Here is a 27,357-nt window from a genome sequence, read left to right on the forward strand (position 1 = left end):
ACCGCATTCAGTGCTCGCTTAGACTACAGCTAATCAAAGTGACAGAAGAAAGCAAATTAACAACATGGAGAGGCAAAAAAAGGAAAAAAAAAACTTTTACGTAGACAATGGAGATTTTTGAAAATTAAAATTATATTAGATACAAAAATACTTTTTAGTGGGTCCATAAAGTGAAAACAGCTACTTTTACGGCACTCTAAATCGCACCCTATTCCATGAGCAGAGCCCAAACAACGGGGTTTTTAACGTTTAAAATGTTTTTAGAGCCTTGTCCAGATGCCCTAATCATCAAGAAGATAGTTTTTTGGTCCAATGTGAAATTTTAAAACAAATTTTGTAGCAAAATTTCACAAAGTAGTTATTTGAACTTTCATACAAATAACTAAAAAAATTCTAACCGAATTTAATTCCAAACAAGAGCTGTGGTAGGACAGCAACGCTCGACTATTCTTAGTTCTTGATAGTTAAAAAAAAAAAATGCTTTGATACAATTACTCCTCGTCTACAGGTTGGGGGTATGATGGTGAACAAGTGTGCATGTTTCAAAAGCCATATCGTCAATGGACTTTGAAAATATTTGAACTATTACAAAAAACTTTAAACGTAAATTCTAAGTCGAAAAAAGGCATAATTCTGTCAAATGCTTGATACAGTTACCAACCATCCTGTCTAAAGGTTGGGGTAATGATGGTGAACAAGTGTGCAAAAGTTTCAAAGACCATATGTCAATGGACTTTGAAAAAATATTTGAACTATTACATGACTTTAACGTAAATTCTAAGTCGAAAAAGGGGCATAATTCTACATCAAAAATGCTTGATACACTTACCTCTTCCTGCTACATGTTGGGGTAATGATGGTGAACAAGTGTGCAAAGTTTCAAAGCCATATGTCAATGGACTTTGAAAATATTTGAACTATTGCAAAAATTTAACGTAAATTATAAGTCGAAAAAGGGGCATTATTCTGTAAAAAATGCTTGATACAGTTACCTCCTCCTGTATACAGTTTGGGGTAATGATGGTGAAACAAGTGTGCAAAGTTTCAAAGCCAATATGTTCAATGGACTTTGAAAATATTTGAACTAATTACAAAAACTTTACGTAAATTCTAAGTCGAAAAAGGGGCATAATTCTGTCAAAATGCTTGATACAGTTACTCCTCCTGTCTACAGGTTGGGGTAATGATGGTGAACAAGTGTGCAAAGTTTCAAAGCCATATGTCAATGGACTTTGAAAATATTTGAACTATTAAAAAAAACTTTAACGTAAATTCTAAGTCGAAAAAGGGGATAATTCTGTCAAAATGCTTGATGCAGTTACCTCCTCTTGTATACAGGTTAGGGTAATGATGGTGAACAAGTGTGCAAAGTTTCAAAGCCATATGTCAATGGACTTTGAACATATTTGAACTATTAACATTAAAAAACTTTAAGCATAAGTGGTTACGCCGACCGCAGACGCCAAACGCCGACACTGACGCCGACGCCCGACGCTCGGGTGACTAAAAATAGCTCTATTTATTCTTATCGAATAGTCGGAGCTAAAAATTAACAGAAGCAAACCGATAGTTAAGGTTAATGATTGTTTCAGTAGTAACTAAATATAAATAAAAAATAATTAAAAACTAAGTATGGTTTTCGAGAAGATTCGAGTACATTCGAGTACATTCATAATCATCTTTTTGATAGTATTTTCCGAGGAATACAGTAGACACAAGACAAAAACAGACAATTTCGTAACTAGGTATCTTTCTTTCTCGTTGTTTGGAAGAAATACAATATGTTACTGTTGTTAATTATGGAAATAATGAATTGCCGTAATGTCATATTTTCGTGACGGTATATTAATGACAGTAAAGGAATGCGCACTGCTTTCTTAATTGAGACGTAACACGCTCATGTAATACTACTATTTATTTATTATTTTCAAATAATCCCCAACCCCCCGGCATTGCAGTTCAGATACTAGATTGTTTTTTAAAAGAATTAAAATGCATAATTAATTACACCCATGCAAATTGTGCAGTTAATAATTAAATTTGACAACTTATATATTAGTGCTTTTTTCATCCATGATAACTGATTGTTACTCTCGCCTTGTCTTCGTTGATCTTTTTTAATATATTCTATTGACTGTTTTTATTTCCCCTTTAAAATTGTTTTTTCAGTGTCATATCAATGGTAACCTTCCGACGTTCTCTACCTATTTTATACCATATGGGTGTTCCTCAAAAAAGTATCTTAATTTATGTCAAATCTAGTAAAATTATAATGATTTTTCACAATTGAAAATAAACTAGAAATGTGCCAATAGGACACGGGTGCCCCCACCGCGCCACTGTTCTGTCAATCTTATGACTCTATAGTCAAATATTTTTTTGGAAACTAAAAAAATTTTACTAAGAACTTTAAAATACTGAATAAATCCATAAGCAAAGCCCAAGGTGCATAAGTACACATGCTGACCAACATTCTTGTAAACTTTCAGGCCTACAAGTGAAATATTTGCTTCACATATACGATATTTTAGTCATTTTATGGGGTATAACATTTGCGGACTCTTTTTCTTTCTGATACTTAGAGGGCATGTCTAGAGTCCCCAAAATAGCGTTTGGCATTAAAAAACAAGTAAAAAACAAAAGAAATATCTGTTTTATTTCTGAAAAAGTTATTTCATAAAAAATAATGTGCTGAGCATGTATACAAATGTATATGTAAACAGCGATTGACGTCACAGAAACATCGCCCGACTGCCCTTTGCGTGTCGTAGAGCTTCGACATGTACATTAACAAAAACGGTCCGTACCGGTCTGCGACGAATATTAGTCTGCGACGTGTCATAGAGCGTTGATAAAACGGCGCAGCTGAAATACCATAATTTCGGTTTTGCTCATTAATAATCATGCCCATATTACTGAAAAAAAATCTTAAATAGAACTAAAATGTAAATAAAATTGCTGTTTCAGCACAATTTACAACGTCATCTGTGAAAATAATGCATACAACAACATTGTCATGAATTTCATTTTGCACAAAAATGCAAAAAGTGTTTTGGTCACAGAAAAACGAGATAACTCATTAATATATTAATTTAATTACATCGTACTAGTTAAGTCCCCTGTCTTATGTCACGCCTTATTTTCAAAGCTATTTAGGCTATTGTATCTCACTTGCTGACAGAATCTTTAGAATAATGGAATCTATCATTAAGTTTAAAAGAGGATAGGAAAATTTCAACCAGAGGGTGATCGGTTCTTTCAAGAACGAGCTTTGGCAAGTTCCCGACGGAACCGATTACTCGAGGGTTGGGATTTCCCTTTCCTCTGCCTAACCATTTTTCTCATTCACCTTGACACACAAAGAAACTTTATAAAAAAAATCAATGAAACTACTTCTTATGCACATTACAACCTTGTTTTAAAAGAATATCGTTTGTGATTTTCACCTATTCTGCCTTCCTACGCACCGGTGTTAAAAGCCGATAAATACCCGCTCAAACCGATATCATTTCTTAATAGAAGGTTTGTAAAGGTAAGTTTTTATCTTAAACTAAACATGGCCTACTTACTATCAAACATAAACCAATAAGGGAAAAATATTGTAGAAGGCTCACTTTAAATCATTTCTGTAAAAGTTGATATTTATTGATTATTTGAGTCAGGTGAAAATTTTGTTAACAGACAATGCTGGAACAATCGACATGCTTGCAGTCACAAATCCTTACCACTGAACACAGTGCTCACGCAAACGTAACATAATTTACTTACCACCTCTTTGTTTGATATACTCTGGACATAACAATGCAGTTTTCTCAAGCCGACTCTCAATCTCTTTTGTGTCCTGGCCATTCTCTGCACAAACGATCAGCTCTAATAATTCAGTCTGCAAAGTCTTTTTAAGACGATCCTTAAAATCTGTGTAACCTTTAGCACCTTTGGATATTACTTTTCTCAATATCGTTTCATTCTTATCAGTTGGATCCTTACCCTGTAACATTGTATTTTATGAATAAGATTCATATTTTTTACCTCTATATCAACTTGTTGATAACAGTTTTAATACGTTCGGTAAGCGTTTAATTTTTGTTTCATTTGCTTACCAAGTTCTCTTTTTGAAATAATTTATCAGAAATAATGACATATTGTTAAAGAATATTTCAAATGTAAGTTCTAAGCATGAAATGATTATTTCTCAGGAATTATATTACAATCAGCAATTAAAATTTAAAAAATGCCTAAATGTCACACATGTCATCAAATACTGACAGTTGAATAAAGTAATCTAAATTGCACTGCCTCTAAACTACTTTATATCGTACCTGGATATTCCTTCTGTCTGCGACGTTGAGTAATTCAAAGCCTGTATCACAATCAATTATAGGATCAGGATGCAAATACTTCTTGAGTGCGACGAAATTCTTAATAATGGCTTTTCGGCAAATCTCAATATCAGAAAGACTGTGTCATCTCCAGTTCTTCTTAAATACAGATTGATTATGTATCATTCATTTAATAATCTACATATTATGCAGTATGGTTTGCTTTGACAAGATTAAAGTGTATTGATTATCTATCCCTTTAAAGATGATTCGAGTTACGCTACAAAATATATTCTTATCTTGAAAATATTTTATCCAGGCTTCTCCTTATTTATGTAATTGTACTTTTGCTGCGGGAAACGGACCTGAAACCTTTAAAATTTTGCGTTTTCCCTTTGCCACAGATTAATATAATTTTAAACAACATGAGGGGAATGTGAAAATTATTTTTAATGTCAAAATGACAATTAAAATTTGTAGTATATTTTTTGCATGCTAAAAAAGAAATTGGGCGCCAAACTCGCACCCCAAAATTTTTTATAGGTTAAGCGAAAAAAATAGGGTCCCAAAACTAAAAATTGGGGTTGATTTTTCCCAAAAATGGTTCGTTTTTTTGTATTTTATGGGGGTTAAAATTTGTTATTAAACCCTCCTTTTTCCTTTTAAACCTTTTAAACACATGTATTGCCAAATTTGTCGTGAAATGTGGGTAATTTTTTATTTTCTAACCAAATGTGACCAATGACAAAAAACAAGAATTTTTTTCCCATTTTTCGGGAAACACCTCCTAAGCATAACTTTAAATTTAAGTATTGGTTGTTTCTTCCCTTTTTTCTTTTCCCAATGGAAATGTCTTTTCCAAAAACCTGCTGTGCCTATCAACTTGGGGTGGAAATGGAAAATTTAGGGTGGGAGGCGTTGGGGGGCCTTTAGTGGGAGGCGTGGGTTTGGTCTAGGCGAAAAAAGGGGCCAAAGGATTGAGCTAGTTTTGCCGCCTGATTTAAAAATTTTATGTTTTTCCAAACCCCAAACGTTTTTCTTAAAAAAATAAAAAATTTTGGTTTTCCCCCCCCCCTAAAAATTAAAAAAAAATTTCCTTTCAGCCCAAAAAGGTATTGGTCTTTTAGTTTTTAATCTTAAGTTACTGCTTTTTTTTATGTTAAATAAAACAGTTTTAAATTAAAATTTTTTCACTCCGAATACTTCGGACCAATGCCATATAGTAAGAAACGTTTTGACCCGTTTTTTTGGACACTTATGACCATGATATAGCCAATGCGGACACGATTGTTGGAATTATAGGACAACTTCGTTACACATTTTTATAACTAGTCGTGGTATTGTTTACTCGTCTTGGAAAATTAGTATTAAATCTTTTAAAGATAATTATAAAAGATCATTTTTTCCCTAGTGTATAATATTCAATTGCACAGCGTATATTATTAAAGGAAACGCTTTTTCAAGTTGTGTACATAACATTTTTCTTACTAGTCCAAGAAATCAGTGAAATAATTGTGCACCGGGGAAAAGCATGAAACTTGGCATGGTGGCAAGAAATAGTATTTCAATTCATTTCAGCCTGGGATCCACTGTTTAAAAATCCAAAATTGCCTCAAAAATCCAAGATGGCCGCCAAAATGTACAATATACATGGGACATGACAAAAGGGGGTTTATTTATGGCATTAAAATGATATAATTGACATTGTAGGTCGATTATAATAATGACTTGGAATGTGCTGTAATAGCATCGGAAGAAAATTCAATATGGCTTCAAAATCCAACATGGCCGCCATTAAATGACGTATGTTTTGACAAATTTCCAAGATAAAAGTAATTCTTATGATCAATACTCATCATGCATATAACACAGTAATAAACTGTTATTTCTTGCATAAATATGCACACACAAGTTTCATTCACACAGAAAAAAATTGCATTTATGGATAAAACCATGCGGGCACATTATTTATCTGATGTTTCGAAGAAACGGGACCATATTGTACACAAATGGCGTCAGCTTTACAGTTTGGCTATTGTTTTGCATTCAAGGTTGTTAAATAATAACATAATGGAATAGGTTAAAACCTAATACACTAATACACTCATGTGTGAGCATAAGAGGTCACTGTCATAGACCAATAACCCTATCACCGATTTTGACAGAAATATGGCCCTTTTAGATATACAGATTTTTTTTTTTTTTTTTTTTTTTTTTGGGGGGGGGGGTTCTTGTTTAATTATCAAGCACTAAGAACAGTCGAGCACTCTATGATGTCCTACCAATAGCTCTGATGTGCGTGATTCTGACACCATGCAAAACTACTGATTGCAAAGAAGGCCCCTAGTTGTCTTAACACACAAGTGCGTAAAAATCAATACGAAACCTTTCGTTATGCGAAAAACAACATATCGTAGAATCACCTAATTAGTCGAATACTTCTATCTAAGAATGACTCTAACACAGGTTTTTGTGCATCATCACCTGCAGAAGTTAAATCCTAACCCTGTATGACGAGGGCTGTAAATGTGTCCTCCTGCTTATGAAGAAATTAATGCAAAGAAGGGTGAATAAATCCTCTATTGTATTGCACACATGCACAAAATTTCTAAGCTTATCCGAACCAAATGTTCAGTATGAATTATACTAGTAAGTGTAGGGAAAGGTAAGGGGTTCTTCGAAATCCTGTCTATCATTTTTTAAAAAATGAATTTAGTTTGCAGCATCCTTGTGATTGTCTTACTACAGCTGCAAGTTCTTTTTTCATTAGTAATTTTAGCAGCATCTTTTTTTTTTCAAAGATAACGGAATCAGACTCTAATTATGTTATAATTGTGGCAAGGTCTTGTGACTAAAATTAGTAAATCAGACAAATATTGAACTAAAAGAACATCTTGGCCTTTTCGGTAATCAAACTTAGTGTTTTGGCATTTTTAACACAAGTCATTTGTGACTTTATATGATATCAAATTTAGACTTTACAGCTCTTTATATTTGTTAATTTTGATACGCGATTCCGTCTGTAAGATTGAACTACTCATTTCTGACTACTGTGTGTATCATGCCATTGAATTAAAATGCAAATAGTATGTTACTATGTTTACTGTGATTATATAATTATGCATTGTAAAGATTGGAATCAATTGCAGACCAGGTAAGAATGTTATTTTTATTTGATAATTGAAATCATAATATTTTACCCGACCTGAAATAGCTAGTGTGCGCCGGCCCAAGTTGTAAGTGGTTTTGTGTGCTGAGCGACAGTTCTTCAACAGTTTCGTTTTTCTTTGTATTTGATGGGTTAATTACCTTTTTACTCTCTCCCTTTATGACAATGTGTGCCCCTCTTTCGTTATGTGGAATGACGCCTTTGGTAAAACTAGTCAACACGGTGGCCATGTCCACAAATTGACTTTGTGTATTCCTTTTTTATTTAAATTTTCAGGGACGCACTTCCCGAGCATAATTTAGACACAAATAACTGTTAGTTTTTTACCTTGTCGATTTGCCAACTTGATGTCTTTCTCCAAACACTGCTGCGCCATGTCCGCTTGTTGTGATATAGCTGTTATAGGCGATGATGTACTTGCCCTTGCTGGTAGTGTAGGTGCCCTTGACGTGGACGTATGTGAATAAGGCGATAATGTAGCCGAAGAATTTAACCCATGTTGCTGTGTAGGTCCCCTAGGCGTTATAGGTACTTTATGAGCTGTCGGGGTTTGTGATTTCTTTTGTGGCTTACTTTTTTGTGGCGGCGGCTCGCCATGGTCTTCAAGTCTGGCAGGCGGATTCCTCTTTCGAGCTGAACGTCTCATTTTTGTCTGAAAAAATCAGGCGTTTTACAATTATTCTTTTTTACTATTGAGTATAATGAAGTAGTGATTAGTTGACTAAATGCGGTACTAATTGCTAATGGTGTATTAAAAAACCGACAAGAAAAACATTTAATCGGAAAGCTACATCATTCCCAAACAATCAATTCGTTATATGCCTTTAAAATATTATACTGTATATGAAAAACATCTAAATGCCAAACATTTAAATAGTCATATTGTTTGCGCAACTACAAGTAATGTATTACCGTTAATTACACATTCGTATTTCTTAGAGATATGCTTAATGAAAATGTTGCATTTTTTAAAAAAAATTACACGGTTATGATCTAAATCAACTACAATACATTTGGTTATAAGTTGACTGAATATAATATAAATGTAGGCATGTTGCAAAAGCCTTAAACGAGTAAGTGTCTTATAGTTACTATTTAATCTTATTGTGTTGCACAATAAACGTTTGATTCCGTTTGTATTATTTAGACGCTTTAGTCTAGATTGTAAAGACTGAAATGGAATGACATAGTGGTAATGATGACTAAGTTTAAATATGACGCTTACGACAATTAACGACAAACGCGTTGTATCCGATTAGTACATATATTAATATTTTTGAAGATAATAGTTTACAAGAGCCATATCAACATGGTCATCCCCCGCCGAATGTGTTTGCTCATTGGAAGAATGTATATGTAGTAGAGCAGAATAATTCCATTTTAAGAGGTCTTTTGGTAATGAAAACTGATGGCTGAAGTGATTACAGATTTGAAACATATGTGAACTCTGCTAGTTGAAAACAACAAAGGACAAAAACTGAAAAATAATGCAGGGTAGATTATCATTATTGTGTGATGCACACCTCCTCAGTAAATTCTATCCACCTATGAAGTTTCAAGTTCATACCTCAAATACTTTTTGAGATAAGCTCCAGACAAAATAGTTTGAAAAAGAACAAAAGAAAATAACTCAAATTTATATATTTAAATTATTTCTCCTCAATAAGATCTATCAACTTTTGACATTTCATGTTGACATCTCAAACAATTTTGAGTTATACTCCACTCAGGTGAAAAATTAAGTATGAAAAAGAACAATGGGCAATAACTCAAAAATTATGAAAGGTAGAGTTATCATATATGTGCACTGCCCACTTCCTGAGTCAGATCTATGCACCTATGAAGTTTCATGTTGACAAGTCAAGGGCCTTTTGAGTTATGCTCCACTTGGGTGAAAAATAAAGTATGAAAAATAACAAAGGGCAATAACTCAAAAATAATGAAAGGTAGAATTACCAATATTGTGCACTGCACACCTCTTGAGTGAGATCTTTGCATTTATGAAGTTTTATGTTGATATCTCAAAGGCCTTTTGAGTTATGCTCTGGACAAAAATTAATTTTGAAAAATAACAAAGGAGAATAACTAAAAAATTATGCAGGGTAGAGTTATCATTCTTGTACAATGCAGTTCTCCTTAATGAATTCCACCCACCTATAAGGTTTCAAGATTATACCTCTAATACGTTTTGAGATAAGCTCCGGACAAAATGATATGGAAAATAACAAAGGGCAATAGCTCAAACATTATATAGCAAAGAGTTATCATTCTTGTGCACAGCATTCCTTCTCATTAAGATCTATCCACCTAATTTTGTGCACTGCACAAAGGGCAATAACTCAAAAATTATGCAGGGTAGAGTTATTATTCTTGTGCACTGCACTCCTCTTCAATGAGATCCATCAACCTATGAAATTCCAAGTTGATACCTCAAATACTTTTTGAGATAAGCTCCGAGCAAAATAGTATGAAAAGGACAAAGGGCAATAACTTAAAAATTGTATAGGGAAGAGTTATCATTCTTGTGCACAGAATTCCTCCTCAATAAATTCTATTCACCTATGACATTTCATGTTGACATCTCAAACACTTTGAGTCATGCTCCACTAAGGTGAAAAATTATGTATGAAAAATAACAAAGGGCAATAACTCAAAAAATATGAAAGGTAGAGTTATCATTCGTGTGCACTGCACACCTCCTGAGTGAGATCTATGCACCTATGAAGTTTCATGTTGACATGTCAAAGGCCTTTTGAGTTATGCTCTGGACAAAAATTAATTTTGAAAAATAACAAAGGACAATAACTCAAAAATTGTGCAGGGTAGAGTTATCATTTTGTACACTGCCCTCCTCCTCAATGAGATCTATCCACCTATGAGGTTTCATGTTGATATCTCAAATACTTTTTGAGATATGCTCCGGACAAAAATGTCGGAAGGAAGTACGGTCGTAGTCTATATTATAGTGTTTTAAATTTGAGCATGTTTTTGTTTTGCTCAATTCAAATCCTGATGATCATTGCGACTTGTGCACTGTACATTGGACATTTCTTCACATTTTCAAGTTTAACAGAACTTTTTGTTAACAATTTGATTTCAGCACATAAGTATCTTTATATAAAGATACACATGTAAAAGGCATCGTCTATTTAAAGTTGACATTCATATATATTTAGTAAAGCCCAGTGTTAGTTATGTTTTGATTTATTTGTAATTATCGCCTACGGTCAAAATAAAACATTTTTCACATATATGTTTTATATCAGATTCTTTTCACTTGAAATCGGGTATTTATTTCAATTTAAATTAACAACTGAGATATTGTATTTAAATAGTTAACCATTGTTAAATAATTGATCGACTTCAGCTTGTAAAATGCTTTGAAAATCAAAATTAACTAATGTATATTAATGGTTGTAACCTTTAATTTTGACAAAGACCTGTTTTTATATCATTACGGCCATGTAAGTCATAAGGACAAATGTTCCAAATCATTTCAGGTTTGTTACATTATTTTATGTTTCTTTTCAATAAATCCGACAACTTTCTTTTGCATTCCTTGGTATGCTTATTTGTCAACAAATATTTGAGTTAGTCTTTAGGGGAAATATATGAGACCAAGGACACCATAAGGACATATAACATCCAAAGAAAGCATCCCTGATATAACATTTTTTAAGTCAATGCACTTGTCACAAGTTTTAAAAATATGCTGCCTTACCGAGACTCGACCCGGACCCTCGGAAACTATTCTGCAGCTCAACCAACTGAACTATCAGGCTGCTTACACATCACCTCCCTAAATAGTGGACAGTTTGGAACCATGACATATATCCCTGCTTTATTGAAATTTGTCCTTGAATATGTACAATCACAAGAGCAACAGATACATGTAAGCTTTAAAAGAGAATTGGGTATTACTCCATTATTTCCTTTGGAATTGGGTATTGGCTTCATTTAATTGGGTATATCAAAACTCCATACCCTATGATTTCAAGATCAATTGGGTATTCAATTATGAAAATATGAATGATGGTTTCAATATCAATGAAGTTTAAACTGTTTTAAAAAGAAAATAGGATTAACAATTTACTAGAATTTTTTACAATTGTTTTTTTTATATAAAATGCTCATGTTATATTTCATAATATTTTTAACAAGTTCGTTTTCTGACTGATTTTTTTATTATTTACGATTGTTTTGTTTCAAATCATTTTCCCTTTTGCACGACGCCATATTGCTTTCAAAACTTCTGTTGATCAATACAGGTGGGACCTTCTTATTGACGGTCTCCGCAAAATCAAAGGTTTCTGCCGGTCTGTAAAGACCATCGACCTGAGTAGACAAATCGACGGTGTCAAGCTTTATTGATATGACTTAGTCGGTTTTTGGAGACCGGGGACCGTCGAAGACCGGAGACCGTTGATTAGTTAGCATTGATTCGGGAATATTCGGATAGCATGCATATGGAAATAATTTGTCCAAAACTACGAGCGTACGATAGATTAATTTTGCGGTGATGAAAATGACAATACGCAAGGGTCTTTAAGACAATTGCGTATTTTTTTTCAAATGGGTTTTGATACGCATTCTTAAAAAATCAATTGCGTATTTTATAAAATTAATTGCGTAAACACCCAAATAGGCACCTTATCTGTTGCCCTGAATCACTACAATGTGAATAGGTCTTTTATACCATCGTTTTATATCATCACAGTCCCCTGTGGAATAGGTGATAAAATGAAACTCCAAGTAAATTTTACATTGTTGTATTAAATGTTACAGAGGAGAACTGTATATAGTTTCTGATTACACCAAGTAGAGGAAAATACCCCTGTGGTATTATAATAATCTTAATGATTAATCCTTACAGGCTATCCTAAAAATACACACTGGTGAGGAGGCAATTAATTGAGGGCACCTGCCTAGGTCCACACAACTTTCTAGGCAAACTCACCCCCCCCCCCCCCTCCCCCTTATTCAAAAGCTGTCAAATTTAGTACTGCTACAATGTCTTATAGACAATAATTAAATATTTCACAAAGCAAATAATTAGCTGGAAATACTTATTAATCACAGTGTAAGCCTGACTGAGACTCAAAACAAAGACCCTCAGAATATCATGCCTCAACAGCACTACCGTATGAACCCAGAACACTTTGAATACCATACTGCAGCTCAACCGCATAAACATTTTCTAAATATGCGATCCGCGCTATACATGAACATAGGTAATATCTCCTTAAATAATTGATGAACTGACATAGTGAGATGTCTGTTTATACAGTGTTGGCCCTATGTTGGTTCCCGAAAGTAACTGTGCAGCCTGACTGGGGCTCAAACCTTGGAGGCTTGCATGGACACTTTGAATACCATTCCGAAGCTCTACCCACTGAGCTATCAGATTACTTCAATACCCCTTTCCCTAATCATTGAACAGTTAATACTGTGACACCCATGCCATATTGAACTCCACAAACAATGACCTCCATCCCCTCCCCCTCGGCAGGGCCAATTTTAACCCAAGGGCTTTTATTTGAAAAAACTTGGTAGACACCCATAAGATGTTTCATGCTAAACATCTAAGCTCTAGCTCATTGGGTTTTTTAAAAGAAGATTTTTTAAGTTTTTACTATACACATAAAGTTAAAACAATGACACCCCTGGGGGCCGGGGCCAGTTTTGACCCCCAAGGCTATTATTTGAACAAACTTTGTAGACACTCATTAGAAGATTTTTAGCTCACCTGTCACAAAGTGATAGGGTGAGCTTTTGTGATCGCTTTTCGTCCGGCGTCCGGCCGTCGTCCGTCCGTAAACTTTTACTTTAAATGACATCTCCTCATTAACCACTAAGCCAATTTCATCCAAACTTCACAGGAATGTTCCTTTCGTGGTCACCTCAAAGAATTTATTTCCATGCAGAACTCTGGTTGCCATGGCAACCGAAAGAAAAAACTTTAAATATCTTCTTTTAAAAACCGTAAGAGCTAGAGCTTAGATATTTGGCATGAAACATCTTCTAGTGAGTGTCCACCAAGTTTGTTCAAATAAAAGCCCCAGGGTCAAAATTGGCCCCGCCCCAGGGGGTCATTGATTTTCCCCATATGCATATAGTAAAAACTTAAAAAATCTTCTTTTAAAGAACCCAAAAAACTAGAGCTAAGATATTTAGCATGAAACATCTTCTAAAGAGTGTCTACCAAGTTTGTTCAAATAAAAGCCCCAGGGTCAAAATTGGCCCGCCCCAGGGGGCCATTGATTTTCCCTATATGCATCTAGTAAAAACTTTAAAAAATCTTCTTTTAAAGAACCCAAAGAACTAGAGCTAAGATATTTAGCATGAAACATCTTCTAATGAGTGTCTACCAAGTTTGTTCAAATAAAATCCCCGGGGTAAAAATTGGCCCGCCCCAGGGGGTCATTGATTTTCCCTATATGCATATAGTAAAAACTTAAAAAATCTTCTTTGAGCTAGAGCTAAGATATTTACTATGAACATCTTCTAATGTGTGTCTACCAAGTTTGTTCAAATAAAAGCCCCGGGGTCAAAATTGGCCCCGTCCCAGGGGGTCATTGATTTTCCATATATGCATATAGCAAAAACTTAAAAATCTTCTTTGAAAAAACCCAAATAGCTAGAGTTTAGATATTAATCATGAAACATCTTCTAGTAAGTGTCTACAAAGTTTGTTCAAATGAAAGCCCTTGGATCAAAACTGGCCCCGCCCCAGGGGTGTCATTTATAAACTATATGTGTATAGTAAAAACTTAAAAAATCTTTTTAAGAAATCCAATGAGCTAGAGCTTAGATGTTTAGCATGAAACATCTTCTTATGGGTGATTACCAAGTTTGTTCCAATAAAAGCCCTTGGGTTAAAATGTGTCTCAAATTTAAGGGGAAGCAACTAATGTTTACCAAATTGTTTGTCCTTGTCTGTCTATCTCAGACAGACAATTCTAGCTGTTTATAAATAATTAGGTTATTGGCAGTGTGCTTATCAGGCTATACAGAAACTTTCTTATTATTTTTTTATTATAAAGAGAATGGAATAATGGATATTATAATTAATTTTGTGTGACTGGCTGTATAATATACTTTAGAGTTGATTTCAATTAGTCCATACCTAAAGGTTTCCTGCAACAGGATTCATCCAATAATAATTTTTATGCTCCCCGAAAAATTTCGGAGGAGCATATAGTCGCCGCCTTGTCCGTCCGTCCTTCCGTCTTTCTGTCCGTCCGTCGCCTTTTCTTGTCCGGGACATAACTTTGAAACAACAAGAGGTGTCAACTTGAAACTTTGTAGGTAGATAGATCTCATTGAGTAGGTGTGCAGTGCACAAGAACCGTAACTCTGCCTTGCCTAATTTTTGAATTATTCCCCTTTGTTTATTTTTACACTTTGAACTTTGTCCGGGACATAACTCTAAAAGTATAAGAGGTATCAACATGAAACTTTGTAGGAAGATAGATCTCATTGAGTAGGTGTGCAGTGCACAAGAATCGTAAATCTGCCTTGCCTCATTTTTGAATTATCCCTCTTTGTTTATTTTACACTTTGAACTTTGTTCCGGACTTAACTCTAAAACTATAATAGGTATCAACATGAAACTTTGTAGGTAGATAGATCTCATTGAGTAGGTGTGCAGTGCACAAGAACCGTAACTCTGCCTTGCCTAATTTTTGAATTATTCCTCTTTGTTTATTTTTACACTTTGAACTTTGTCCGGGACATAACTCTAAAAGTATAAGAGGTAGCTAGATATAATTGGATAGAACTGCAATGCTTAAAGAACCTAAACAAAGCCTGGTCTAATTTTGGAGTTATTGCCCTTTGTTCATTTTTTACACTTTGAATTTTACCCGGGACATAACTCTGATATCATCAGGAAACTTATAGATAGATATATCTCATTGAATAAAAGTGCAGTGCAAAAAACATAACTCCGCCTTGCCTAATTTTGGAGTTTTTGCCCTTTGTTCATTTTTTTTATACTTTCCTGTGTCCAGAACCTTCTCGGGGAGCATAAACCGGTTCTTGTTTTTTTTTTTTTGATATTCAGATTATTAATAAAATAAGCTTTGGTGATAGACTGTGGCATCACGACCTCATGGTGATAACAGGCAATTTAAAGAACTTGAAGTGCCACTTTGGATAACTTTGTTAAGTGAAAACCAAGAATTGCCATTCATTTCTATTTCTTCTGAGGCGAGCTTTCTTGACTGCCCCCAACCTCTGTAGGCATTGTATGCACAGTTTTCCCAACTTTCTTCCCCTTTCCTTTCTATTGCAGCCCTCCCTCTTTTTACCAAATGACTGATGTAAATGTTGTCAAGCAGTTTTATTGTGTCGCCTTGAAAAAGGCAACATTTAGGGGTTATTTTTGTCGTTGTCGGCGTCCGTGTCGGCGTCTCCATAAGCTTGTCAGGAACACAAGTCAGTCATTATAAGTCGGATTGACTTCAAACTTGGTATACATGCTTCTTATAATGACCTGAAGTGCAGTGCCTAAGAACCGGTACTCTGCATTTCTTATTTTTTGAGTTATTGCCCTTTGTTAATGTTCATACTTTATTTTTGTCCAGGCCATTTCTCCTAAAGTATAAAAGCTATTGACTTGAAACTTCATAGGATGATAGATCTCATTAAGAAAAAGTGCAGTGTACAAAAACAGGTACACTGCACTTCTTTCTTTTGAGTTATTACCCTTTATTAATTTTCATACTTTTTTTTGTCCAGACCATTTTTCATAAATTATAAAAGCTATGGACTTGAAACTTCATAGGATGATAGATCTTATTGATAACAATTGAACGTGCAGTGCACAGAAACTGCTCTGCACTCGTTTTTTTGAGTTATTGCCCTTTCTTAATTTTCATATTTCATTTTTGTCCTAGCCATTTCTCCTAAACTATACAAGGCGACACATCCAACTCGCGGAGTTCTAGTTTTAATAAACTTGAACAGGGAAGCTTCTGCTCATTACCGGGGCGTCCCCGGGACAATACCGGCATCACCCGTAGCTCAACCGTGGTGAAATCAGTGATGGTCGGGTTGGACGGTGATGAAACCGTGTGTAGACGGGTCTCCAAGTGATCAACCGGGAATACACCGGGTTAGCATCAGCACTTACCCGTTTATAGCCGGTGTTATATTTGGTACTAAAAAACAGGAATGCACCTGGCCTGGGCTTTGTCGGAGATGTGTAAATGCAATTTGATTTTTCAGAAAAAACACCACGGAACACTCCGGATCAACGGTTTAAGACACAATAGCAATACTGTGGCCATTACTGGGACAGTGTAAATGGAGTTTTAATGGCTTAATTTGACAGCCCAATTATATTGCGCTTCGGTTGAAAAATACACCTTGCATGATAGCTAGGGGTGTCATCGATTAAATAGATATCGGTGTATCAACGATCTTAATTATCCGATCCAATATCAATTCCATTTTTTAATATCGGATATCGAATGCACACATATTTCTAGCTAAAGAGACTTCAGCGAACAGGTTTAATAGAACTGATAGATCTGTTTACTGTAGGAAACGTCAAAATAAAAGCGACATATAAAGTTATGAAAGCAAGAAAAAAATTTTTTTTCTAAAATGAAAACGGAAATCAATGCCAAAGTTACCTCCCAGGGTCTCTAACAAATGCTGCCTAATTTCGTTGTAATCCGGCAAGTCTGCTAAGTGGATGGCAAGACCCCTCAATTCAGATTTTAAAAAGGGAAAATGCCAAGAAAAATTTGTCAGTGTTTCTCTATAAAAATTATGATTACAAAATGTTAAACATTAATTATAAGTCAGGCTCTAAACACTATAATTTGCCAATTAAAGCCGGCTTAATTGGAACGGCAAGGAAGGGATTTAGCATGATCAGTAACTTAACTACGTAAAAGCAACAACAACAACTAAAGTAAAATGCTAAAGGCTTTAAACTTTATTAGTCCCCTACCGGTTTACCGGAGGGGACTTTAGGTTTACCCTCCGTCCGTCTGTCCGTCTATCTGTCCGCACTCACAGGAGAGTAATTATGTGGCTAGAGGGACAATAGGTAACTGTTCTTTCTCTTTGATGTTATTCATTCCGTAATGCTTTTATGTGGCTATTTTCTTTTGTGTGGCTAAAAAGAACAATAGAGAGAACAATAGAGTAGCCACATAATTACTGTCCTGTGAGAACGTCCGTCCGTCTGTCCGTCCGTCCACAAAACTGGATCCCGCGATAACGCAAAAAAGACTGAAAATATTTTTATGAAACTTGATATATGGATAGATGGCAGTATGGAGATTATGAACGTCTTTTTCTTTTCTTCCTATGTTGAAAATTCTGGTTGCTATGGCAACAAATAGACTGAAAATATGGCAAATTTTACACATAACCTGGATCCAGTGATAAGTCAAAAAGTACTGAAAATATTTTTATGAAACTTCATATATCGATAGATGGCAGTATGAAGATTATGCATATCTTTTTATTTTCTTCCTATGTTGAAAATTCTGGTTGCTATGGCAACAAATAGACTGAAAATATGGCAAATTTTACACATAACCTGGATCCAGAGATAACGCATATTTAAGTACTGAAAATATTTTTATGAAACTTGAAATATGAGTAGATGGTAGTCTGGAGATTATGCACATTCCTTTTGTTTCTTCCAATGTTAAAAATTCTGGTTGCTATGGCAACAAATAGATTGAATTTCAAGATTTCTGATTCTAGTTTTAACGTTTTTCACTATAAGTTCTTTATTTCTTAAGGTATTTTCTTCAAACTTTAAATATAAGTTTCTAGTCATCAACCACATCATATGTAACAAGGTTTTCAACTCTAGCATAAAATTTATCAGAATTTCCTCCCTTGAACTTAGAATTTTCATGAAAAAAATATTGTTTTTTTAATAACTTCTTTTTTTTTAATGTATCTACTTTAAACTTCATATCTATATTTCTTATTATCACTAAACATTTGTGAAAAAGTTCAATACTCTAGCAAGACTATTTCCAGAATTATGCCCCTTTTGAACTTAAGACTCTTTTAGAGAAATTGGTAATTTTTACTCCAACTTTTTCAATCATTATAGGATTTTCTTCAAACTCCCACATCATAATAATATGACAAGGTTTATAAATTTAGCATCCATATTTTCAGAATTATCTCCTCCTTAAACTTTGAATTTTTCTCATTCATTCTCTCATTCATTCTTTTCACTTTCTTTTACTTCAAATTAAAAAAAAAACATTCATTATCAACACCTGCATTACTAATTGTTCTTTGTTACACTCACATCATGTATGACGTCTTGCGTCTTTATTTCAAGAGTTATCTCCTTTTTAAGATTGTTTCTTTTAAAAATGTTATATTTTGATTACAGGGATGTTTAAAGAAATAACTTTACGAGAGTGTCCTTCAGTCCGTCTGTCTGTCTGTACATAAAAAAACTGTTTCCTGTGATCATTTTTTTTAAAGAACTTTTTCAACAAATTAGAAACATAAGTGGAATGGCCCTTCAGAATGTTGCTGGGGTGTTCTAACCGGTAGGGGACTTATGGATTGCTTGCAATACTATGATAATTGCTTGTATTTACTAGTCATTACTTTTCATTTATAATAGCTATATGATAAAAAAAGAAACAAATTGTTCAGTTTTCATAGTTTATCTTTTTTGCATCTGTCTAAATATAACTGCTTTGTCAGTGTCCTTGAAAAGACTTAAGAGCTAAAATTAAGCCTGGCAATCGATATATCGCTGTATCGCCGATAATTCATTACCGATATATCGATACAAAAATCCTTATCGATGACACCTCTAAATTGATAGCCAATGAAAATTGAACAACCCATGGTCTAATTTCTAATTATAGAAATTATGTATGAATGCATAAGCAAATATAAAGTCATTGAACGAGGAATTGGCTTGTTAAATCTATTCAAAGAGCGTAATCACAAGGTTGAATATTAAATCAATCGGTTTTATAAACAACTGGTATGCGATCTTTTTTCCATTAGCTATTGAGAAAAAAACACTTGATTTAACGTATGACGCTTGCTGTCAGACACATGTATCATTTGAATATAATTTGATACTTCAAATGATCAAAAGTATAAATTGTGTAATTGTTTTGTTTTTCTTCAAATTTCTTTGTCATAACTTTACATTTAAAATGCACAAAACTAATAATATAACATTGTTTTATCGCTCAAATTATCAGTTTTGTTACAATATTCTTAACATTGAATGTACTAAAGAAAATTTTAGAGTAAACATTTTTGCAGGTCCAATAGTTCATTCATTTATTCATTCATTCATTCATTTATTCATTGAACGATTTCTGCCAAATTATACGATTTTATAAATAATAATTATTTTGTTTTCTTTAACTATAGTAGCTGTACAATAAAATGAAGAAATAGTGGTCTAACTCCCATGCATTTACATGTTCTAACTCCCATGCATTTATATGTTTAACTGTTACCAATAGTAACATCTCAAAGTTTATAGTTTGCTTTTTTGGTCTATTCTTCGTATTTGTTGTAATTAATATCACATATATAATCTATTTATATTTAAATGGCTACAAAAACATCATTATGAAATATCAAATTAATTTAGAAGAAAGTAAGTTGTTTTCAATCGCAAAATGCTTTGTTGCGCCGTTATTATCAACGGCATGTATAATCAACATCATCATCATCATCATCATCATCAAAAGCATCATCATTATTTAAATCATTATCATCATCATCATCACCACCATATCATCATTAAATCTCTTCGAAGATTTACATTTTTTTTGAAAGCTGTATGCGGCGTACATGTAACACTGCTATATACAACGTTATTTGCGAGTTCATGTGTATAAGAAACAAATTTATGATATATAATAGAAAATTAACACCAATACGGCAAACTTCATGTTAATACGCGTCTGATAAATAAATAAATGACAATAAACAAATGGAAACATAGATTAATAAATCAAAGAAATTATCAAAATGCGAAGAAGTTCAAATACGTTCTTCATTTAATGTCCATTTTATATTCCCCTATATTTTTCAATAAATACTTACAAAGCGAAAAACTTATTCAATTAATTCAATGATATTTTGGAAAATAAAGGTCACGTGATATCATGATCAATACGTCGTAGTTAAATCGTCTGCTATAGTGCGTGGTTAAGCGTATGTACGTTGGTAACAAATGGATTGTGAACCATGTCGGGATATTGCAATAGAATGGAAAAATACACAACCTTACTGAATATATACATTACAGTAAACTAGATACGGTTTCATCAAAGATAGTTAAGCTACTGTCTATATACCCTAGCACCGGCTCGATTAAATGGTAAAACTTTGCAATTAGAGCATCCATGCAAAGATGTGGGTATACGGCTGTGATATTAGAGCCTTCAGCATGAAAATAATGATAACTAAAAATCGAAATTTTAAAAGAGTATCAGACGTTATAAGCCTTTATAACTTTTGCAACTTTTGCAACGCTTATAAAGGAGATGCACAATATATTTGTTTCTCAAACAGTCACCTCATTGAAAAAATCGCCAATCAAAATGAAACATTCTACACAGTCATTTCAAGAAAGAGTTAAAAAAAACGCTGTCATCAATGTTCATTTTATCCCCTCCCCGTTTTGTTTCAAGTTTCCCAGTTAATAAGAATTATTAGTTTTGCGACTCACGCACATAGCACGCAACGTACAATATTTGTACAACTATTTTAATTATTGTCAAATTAAATCCGCTCATCCAATCAGATCGCGAGTTACAACACAGGTGTCAGATAACAAAAATACCATGAAACAGATAAAAATCGATAGAATATCGGTAGAAATTGCATTTTGTTCTAAGTCAAGGCAAAACAGAATTCCACAACCGTGAGGCACAAAAAAATGGCGTCTTGATTTAGATAAGGAAAAGAGACTTCTCCCTATAGATATGAGAGCAACAACTTTCCTCCTGTACTTTATTATAGGTAGGCACGATGCAGAAGTATACATGCTTTTGATATTTGTCTGTCGAAAAAAATCCAACATTTTCATAGCCAGGTCTGAATGAAAACTGTACATCAGAAGTGTTCTCACTGTTTTATAGCGTTAATCGGAAAAAGCCCCTCAATTAAAACACACAAAAAATAATTAAACAGTGCTCTCAGACTGTTAGACCAGATATTTAGCTTCACAAACCGTTTAATTTGGAAAAATCGATTAAGTTATGATTGAGAAATAAGTGAACCCGACATAAACATTTTTACTTTCGTTTTCGTTGTTTTGAGGGGCTATTTCCGGTGAACGCTGTACAACGGTGAATACCATGACTTTTATTTAGAACATGCAACGACTATAACATGTAACATTTTTATTTATGTATCAAATTGAACCATTTTTGGCATATTATTTCATTTTATTATGAAAAAAATATAGTATGGAGAAAAAAACCTTTATGATCTTTAAGTCATATTCGGTATTTTCTGTCTTTCACGGATATGACTTTTATAGAAAACGCAACGAATATAACTTATAACTTTTTTATTTATTGACAAAAATTAACGATATTTTGCATGTAAACTCATTTTATTATTATAAAACATCGCATTGAAAAAAAATCATAAAAAATAATCAATTAATAAAATATAAGTCATATTCGGTATCTTCTGTCCCGCAACGGATATGTCTTTTATAGAAAACGCAACGAATATAACTTATAACTTTTTTATTTATCGACCAAATTTAACGATATTTGCATGTAAAAATCATTTTATTATTATAAAAACATCGTATCGGAGAAAAATTCATAATAAAAAATCAATTTATAAAATATAAGTCATATTCGGTATCTCCTGTCCGCCACGGATATGACTTTCATAGAACGTAATTCGAATATAACATATAACTTTTTATTTATGGACCAAATTTAACGATATTGTGCATGAAAAATCATTTTATTATAATAAAACATCATATCGAGAAAAGTTAATAAAAAAAAAACATCAATTTATAAAATAAAAGTCATATTTGGTATCTGAACGTAATTCGAATATAACTTATAACTTGTTTATTTATGGACCAAATTTAACGATATTTTTGCATGTAAAATCATTTTTTTTTTTATCCCCTCACAATACAAAACCTTTTTTTTTTCAAAAACAAAACAATTTAAAAAAAAAAATTTTTTTTTAAAAAAATTTTTTTTTATTTTAAAATAAAAGTTTTAAAAGTTTTGGTTTTTTTTTAGTCCACCGCCCGGGGAAATTTTTTTGGGCTTTCTATTTCAGGGGCGGAATATAAAGTAATTTTTAAAAATTTATTTTTCGGTTTTTTCTTCTTTTCCCTCGTTTCTTTTTTAGAACTAAAAGAATTTTTTAACATGTAAATTTTTTTTTATTTTTTTTTTCAAATTTGGGAAAAAATTTTTTTTGGGATATTTTTTTTTTATTATTTTTATTTTGAAAAAATATTTGTATGGAAAAAAAAAAGGGAAAAACCATTTCCTTTTTTTTGATTTTTTTTATAAGTCATATTCGGTATTCTTTCTGTCTTTCACGGATATGACTTTATTAGAAAACGCAACGAATATAACTTATAACTTTTTTTTATTTATTGACAAAAAATAACGATATTTTGCATGTAAAATCATTTATTATTATAAAACATCGTGTCGAAAAAAAATCATAAAAAAATAAACAATTTATAAAATATAAGTCATATTCGGTATCTTCTGTCCCGAAACGGATATGCCTTTTATAGAAAACGCAACGAATATAACTTATAACTTTTTTATTTATCGACCAAATTTAACGATATTTGCATGTAAAAACATTTCATTATTATAAAACATCGCATCGAGAAAAATTCATAATAAAATAATCAATTTATAAAATATAAGTCATATTCGGTATCTCCTGTCCGCCACGGATATGACTTTCATAGAACGTAATTCGAATATAACTTATAACTTTTTTATTTATGGACCAAATTTAACGATATTTTGCATGTAAAATCATTTTATTATAATAAAACATCATATCGAGAAAAGTTAATAAAAAAATAACCAATTTATAAAATATAAGTCATATTTGGTATCTCCTGTCCGCCACGGATATGACTTTAATAGAACGTAATTCGAATATAACTTATAACTTGTTTATTTATGGACCAAATTTAACGATATTTTGCATGTAAAATCATTGTATCGTCACATACAACGTATCAAGAAAACATCATAAAACAAAAATTAAATTTATAAAATAAAAGTCATAGTCGGTATCTTCAGTCCACCACGGATATGACTTTTATACAGAACGTGCAATATATGTAACTTACAAAGTCATATTCGGTATCTTCTTTCTACTACGGATATGACTTTTATTTAGAACATGCAACGAATAAAACATGTAACATTTTTATAAATGTATCAAATTGAACCATTTTTTGGCATATTATTTCATTTTATTATGAAAAAAATATCGTATGGAGAAAAAACCTTTATGATCTATAAGTCATATTCGGTATCTTCTGTCTTTCACGGATATGACTTTTATAGAAAACGCAACGAATATAACTTATAACTTTTTTATTTATTCGCAAAAATTAATGATATTTTGCATGTAAAATCATTTTATTATTATAAAACATCGTGTCGAAAGAAATTCATAAAAAATAATCAATTTATAAAATATAAGTCATATTCGGTATCTTCAGTCCGCAACGGATATGCCTTTTAAGAAAACGCAACGAATATAACTTATTACTTTTTTATTTATGGACCAAATTTAACGATATTTTGCATGTAAAATCATGTTATTATTATAAAACATCGTATCAAGAAAAAAGTAACAAAAAATAATTACTTTGTAAAATATAAGTCATATCCGGTATTTGATATGCGGATATGACTCATATCCGGTATTAAGACATACCGTAAACTCGGATATAAAATAATATAATTATATATTAAGCTCCATGTTGTCATCCACTAAACACCCTCCATAAAATAGTAACGAACACATGTTCACGCTTGTGACTGAATTTGTGCGTCTACACTTAACTTCAAAAGTTTAACTTTGGAAACCTAAAGTGACCGGAAAAAAATGTCATCGAATATCCCAATGATATATGTAACTGTTAGTAACAAACAAGCAAACAAAAATACGACATCAGTTTTTCTATGAAAAAACTTGAAAAAGATAACAAAATACAATTCAAATCAGCTAAATAAAAAATGCATGCTAGATAATTATAAAATTAAAATTTAATACTTACGGAAAAGTGTCTTCTTTAACTGTTTAATCCATGGAAATTGTACACACGGTTCATCTTTAAAATGTTTACATTCCAAATGTTAATATAAAACAATTAAAAACAATCCAGTCAGCAAATAGTATGAGTCATAAGTTTCGAGGCTATTAATATTCGCAGCCAATGAAAATTCAACAACTCATACAATTGTCTTTTATAATTACGTATATCGTCCCAAACCGGACTCTTTAAAGCTGTATCCGACGTTTTGATAAATTTTTTAAGCTACACTCACAGTTTAAAACATTCAACGATAAAATAAATAATAAATACGCTGTGATTTGGACGTTACACTTTTGAAAAACCTGGATCGATAAATTTTATGTGTATAAATACGACCATCCCCCCGCAGACTCTTTAAACGGTTTGAAATACGGTGCCCTTTCTGGGCAAAAAAAGACAGCATTTAACTTTAAATTTTTATTTCCGTTGCCCTTTCGTATTTACATTCTCGAATATTCAAGGTTGAAATTGTCGCAAGCTTAACTTAATCCTCGTGAGATTCAAATGTAAAAATCTTCGCAAGATTTATCACTGTATATAAAATATTTTTCCATATACCCAACAAACACCCGACGTTGACTCAACTTTGGATCAACGTTGAATTTTGGTCGCGACGTCGGTGACCTTCATACAACGTCAAATCGACGTTAAATCCCCGGACGTCTAACAGACACTTCATTTTTTGACGTCGACTCGACGTCGGGTTTTGGTCGGGTATCTGACAATAGGTTGAATTTAATTTTATGAAACCAATATATATATAAATGAAAGCATAAACAGCGAGAATGTTAAAGTTTAAGTTTTAGAAAGGGAACATTTTTTAAATTTTATATATTTATTTTCTCCATCAAAACAACAGTATCAACGTGGGTGGCTAACGTACGATATTCGATAGTGGGCGCTCCTTGTAAACGGATAGTCGCAGATCAGTATGAAATATATTTGCTCTATTTCGTTTTTAAATAAATATCTTATCTCCTCGAATTAGTGTAAGAAAGTGTTTATATAATTTACAATATATTGTTTGTCAAATTGCTTGTTGTAAGTTAATTACACTATATATGAACACACCCAAGTGTGTCGGACCCTTTGTTAAAAATGTGGCAAATTTTAAGGTTCATTATCATTTATCTATTAACATTAATCAATACAAATTTAAATATTTTTGAAATATTATTATTTGAAAGGGCCCCCATTTTACATTGTTTATAATTATATGTATAAATAAAAGTGAATTTCGTCGAATTGAAATTAGTGCACGAATATTCCGTGCGAGACCTTGAACTACTAAAAGGCTACATTACTTTTGCCGCATTAGTATGGCTAAATTAGTTTGGCCACATTTGTTTGGTTACATTAGTTTGGCTACATAAGTTTGGCTTCATTAAGTTGCCCACAATAGTTTGGCTACATAAGTTTGGCCACATTAGTTTGGCTACATTACTTTGGCTACATTAATTTAGCTACATTAGTTTGGCTACATTAGTTTAACCACATTAGTTTGGCCATATTAGTTTAGCTACATTAGTTTGGCCACCTTAGTTTGGCTACATTACTTGGGTATTTCCCCAAAATTAAGATTGAACAGACTTGATATCGTCTTAATTTCTGATGCTGAATTCCTTCATGCCTTTCCGTAACTTTCCTGTATTTAACAATTTGATTTTGACTATGACTTTTTCTAGGCTTGTTGAAAATAGAATGACACGTTGGTTTATTTTTGTTATAATGATTGAAGTATCTGACTACTTTATCTTAAAGGTTCTAGCAATTAAGATAGTTTGCATCTTTCTAAACAATTTTTCTGAATGAACTACTGGACCTGCCCATGATAATAAATCATACATCGACTCTATGTTCCTTTGTAATGCCTTTTTTTTAATCTAAAATTCATTCATGAATAAAACTACTCAGCAATACACAACTATATATTGAATGAATGAATTATTTTATATATGCAGAAAGAGCTTCATACTGGCAAGTGCTGTTTAAAGGGGCGCAATACAATTATCATATCAATGTTATGTTGGAGAAGTTATTCATGACACTTCTGTTGTAAATGAATCGTAAAGCAGTGCATGACTTAATGTTCGTTTGTATGATTTGTGTCAACTCAAGGTTATGAAATTATTGTCGTTAATACTAATGCACTTATGTCCGACATTTCTCGAAGGATTTTGACCAAACTTTCATAGAAGCATTGTCATTAAGTGCCCTGGTGCATATTGTCGGAGTTTTGGAATCGAATAATTTTGTAAATGTTCGTGAAGTTGGCAGCCTAACAGCCTGAAGTTTGCAGCCTAGCAGCCTGAAGTTGGCAGTCTAGCAGCCTGGCAGCCTAGCAGTCTGGCAGCCTAGCAGCCTAAAGAAAACTAAGAATAGTACAAACATGAAAACCGTCGGAAATACATTAGAAGCACTTCTTTAGATCATTCCACGCCTTTTTCAATATCGTGATCTTTATTTTTTTTAAGATGTTGAACTTTATCGTAAAATAATTTTTTCATTCTGACGCTTCGAAAATTGTGAAGTTAGCAGCCTAG

General features: G+C 32.8%; 1 long non-coding RNA gene across 2 annotated transcripts; it reads right to left on the reverse strand.

The window, feature by feature from the left end:
• Nucleotides 1-3,548: 3,548 nt before the first annotated feature.
• On the reverse strand, nucleotides 3,549-24,933 carry LOC132714544 (uncharacterized). Of its 2 annotated transcripts, none has more exons than XR_009623570.1 (4): nucleotides 24,776-24,933; nucleotides 7,816-8,140; nucleotides 4,320-4,475; nucleotides 3,549-3,988 (listed from the first exon to the last, which is right to left on the reverse strand). It is a non-coding gene; the product is annotated as an uncharacterized LOC132714544 (long non-coding RNA). The 2 variants fall into 2 exon arrangements; XR_009623569.1 differs by having other exon boundaries at nucleotides 4,320-4,478.
• Between the last annotated feature and the right edge of the window lie 2,424 nt (nucleotides 24,934-27,357).

The sequence above is a fragment of the Ruditapes philippinarum genome, unplaced genomic scaffold (assembly GCF_026571515.1).
Source record: "Ruditapes philippinarum isolate M1 unplaced genomic scaffold, ASM2657151v2 ctg8457_1_1_1_1, whole genome shotgun sequence".
NCBI lineage: Eukaryota > Metazoa > Mollusca > Bivalvia > Venerida > Veneridae > Ruditapes > Ruditapes philippinarum.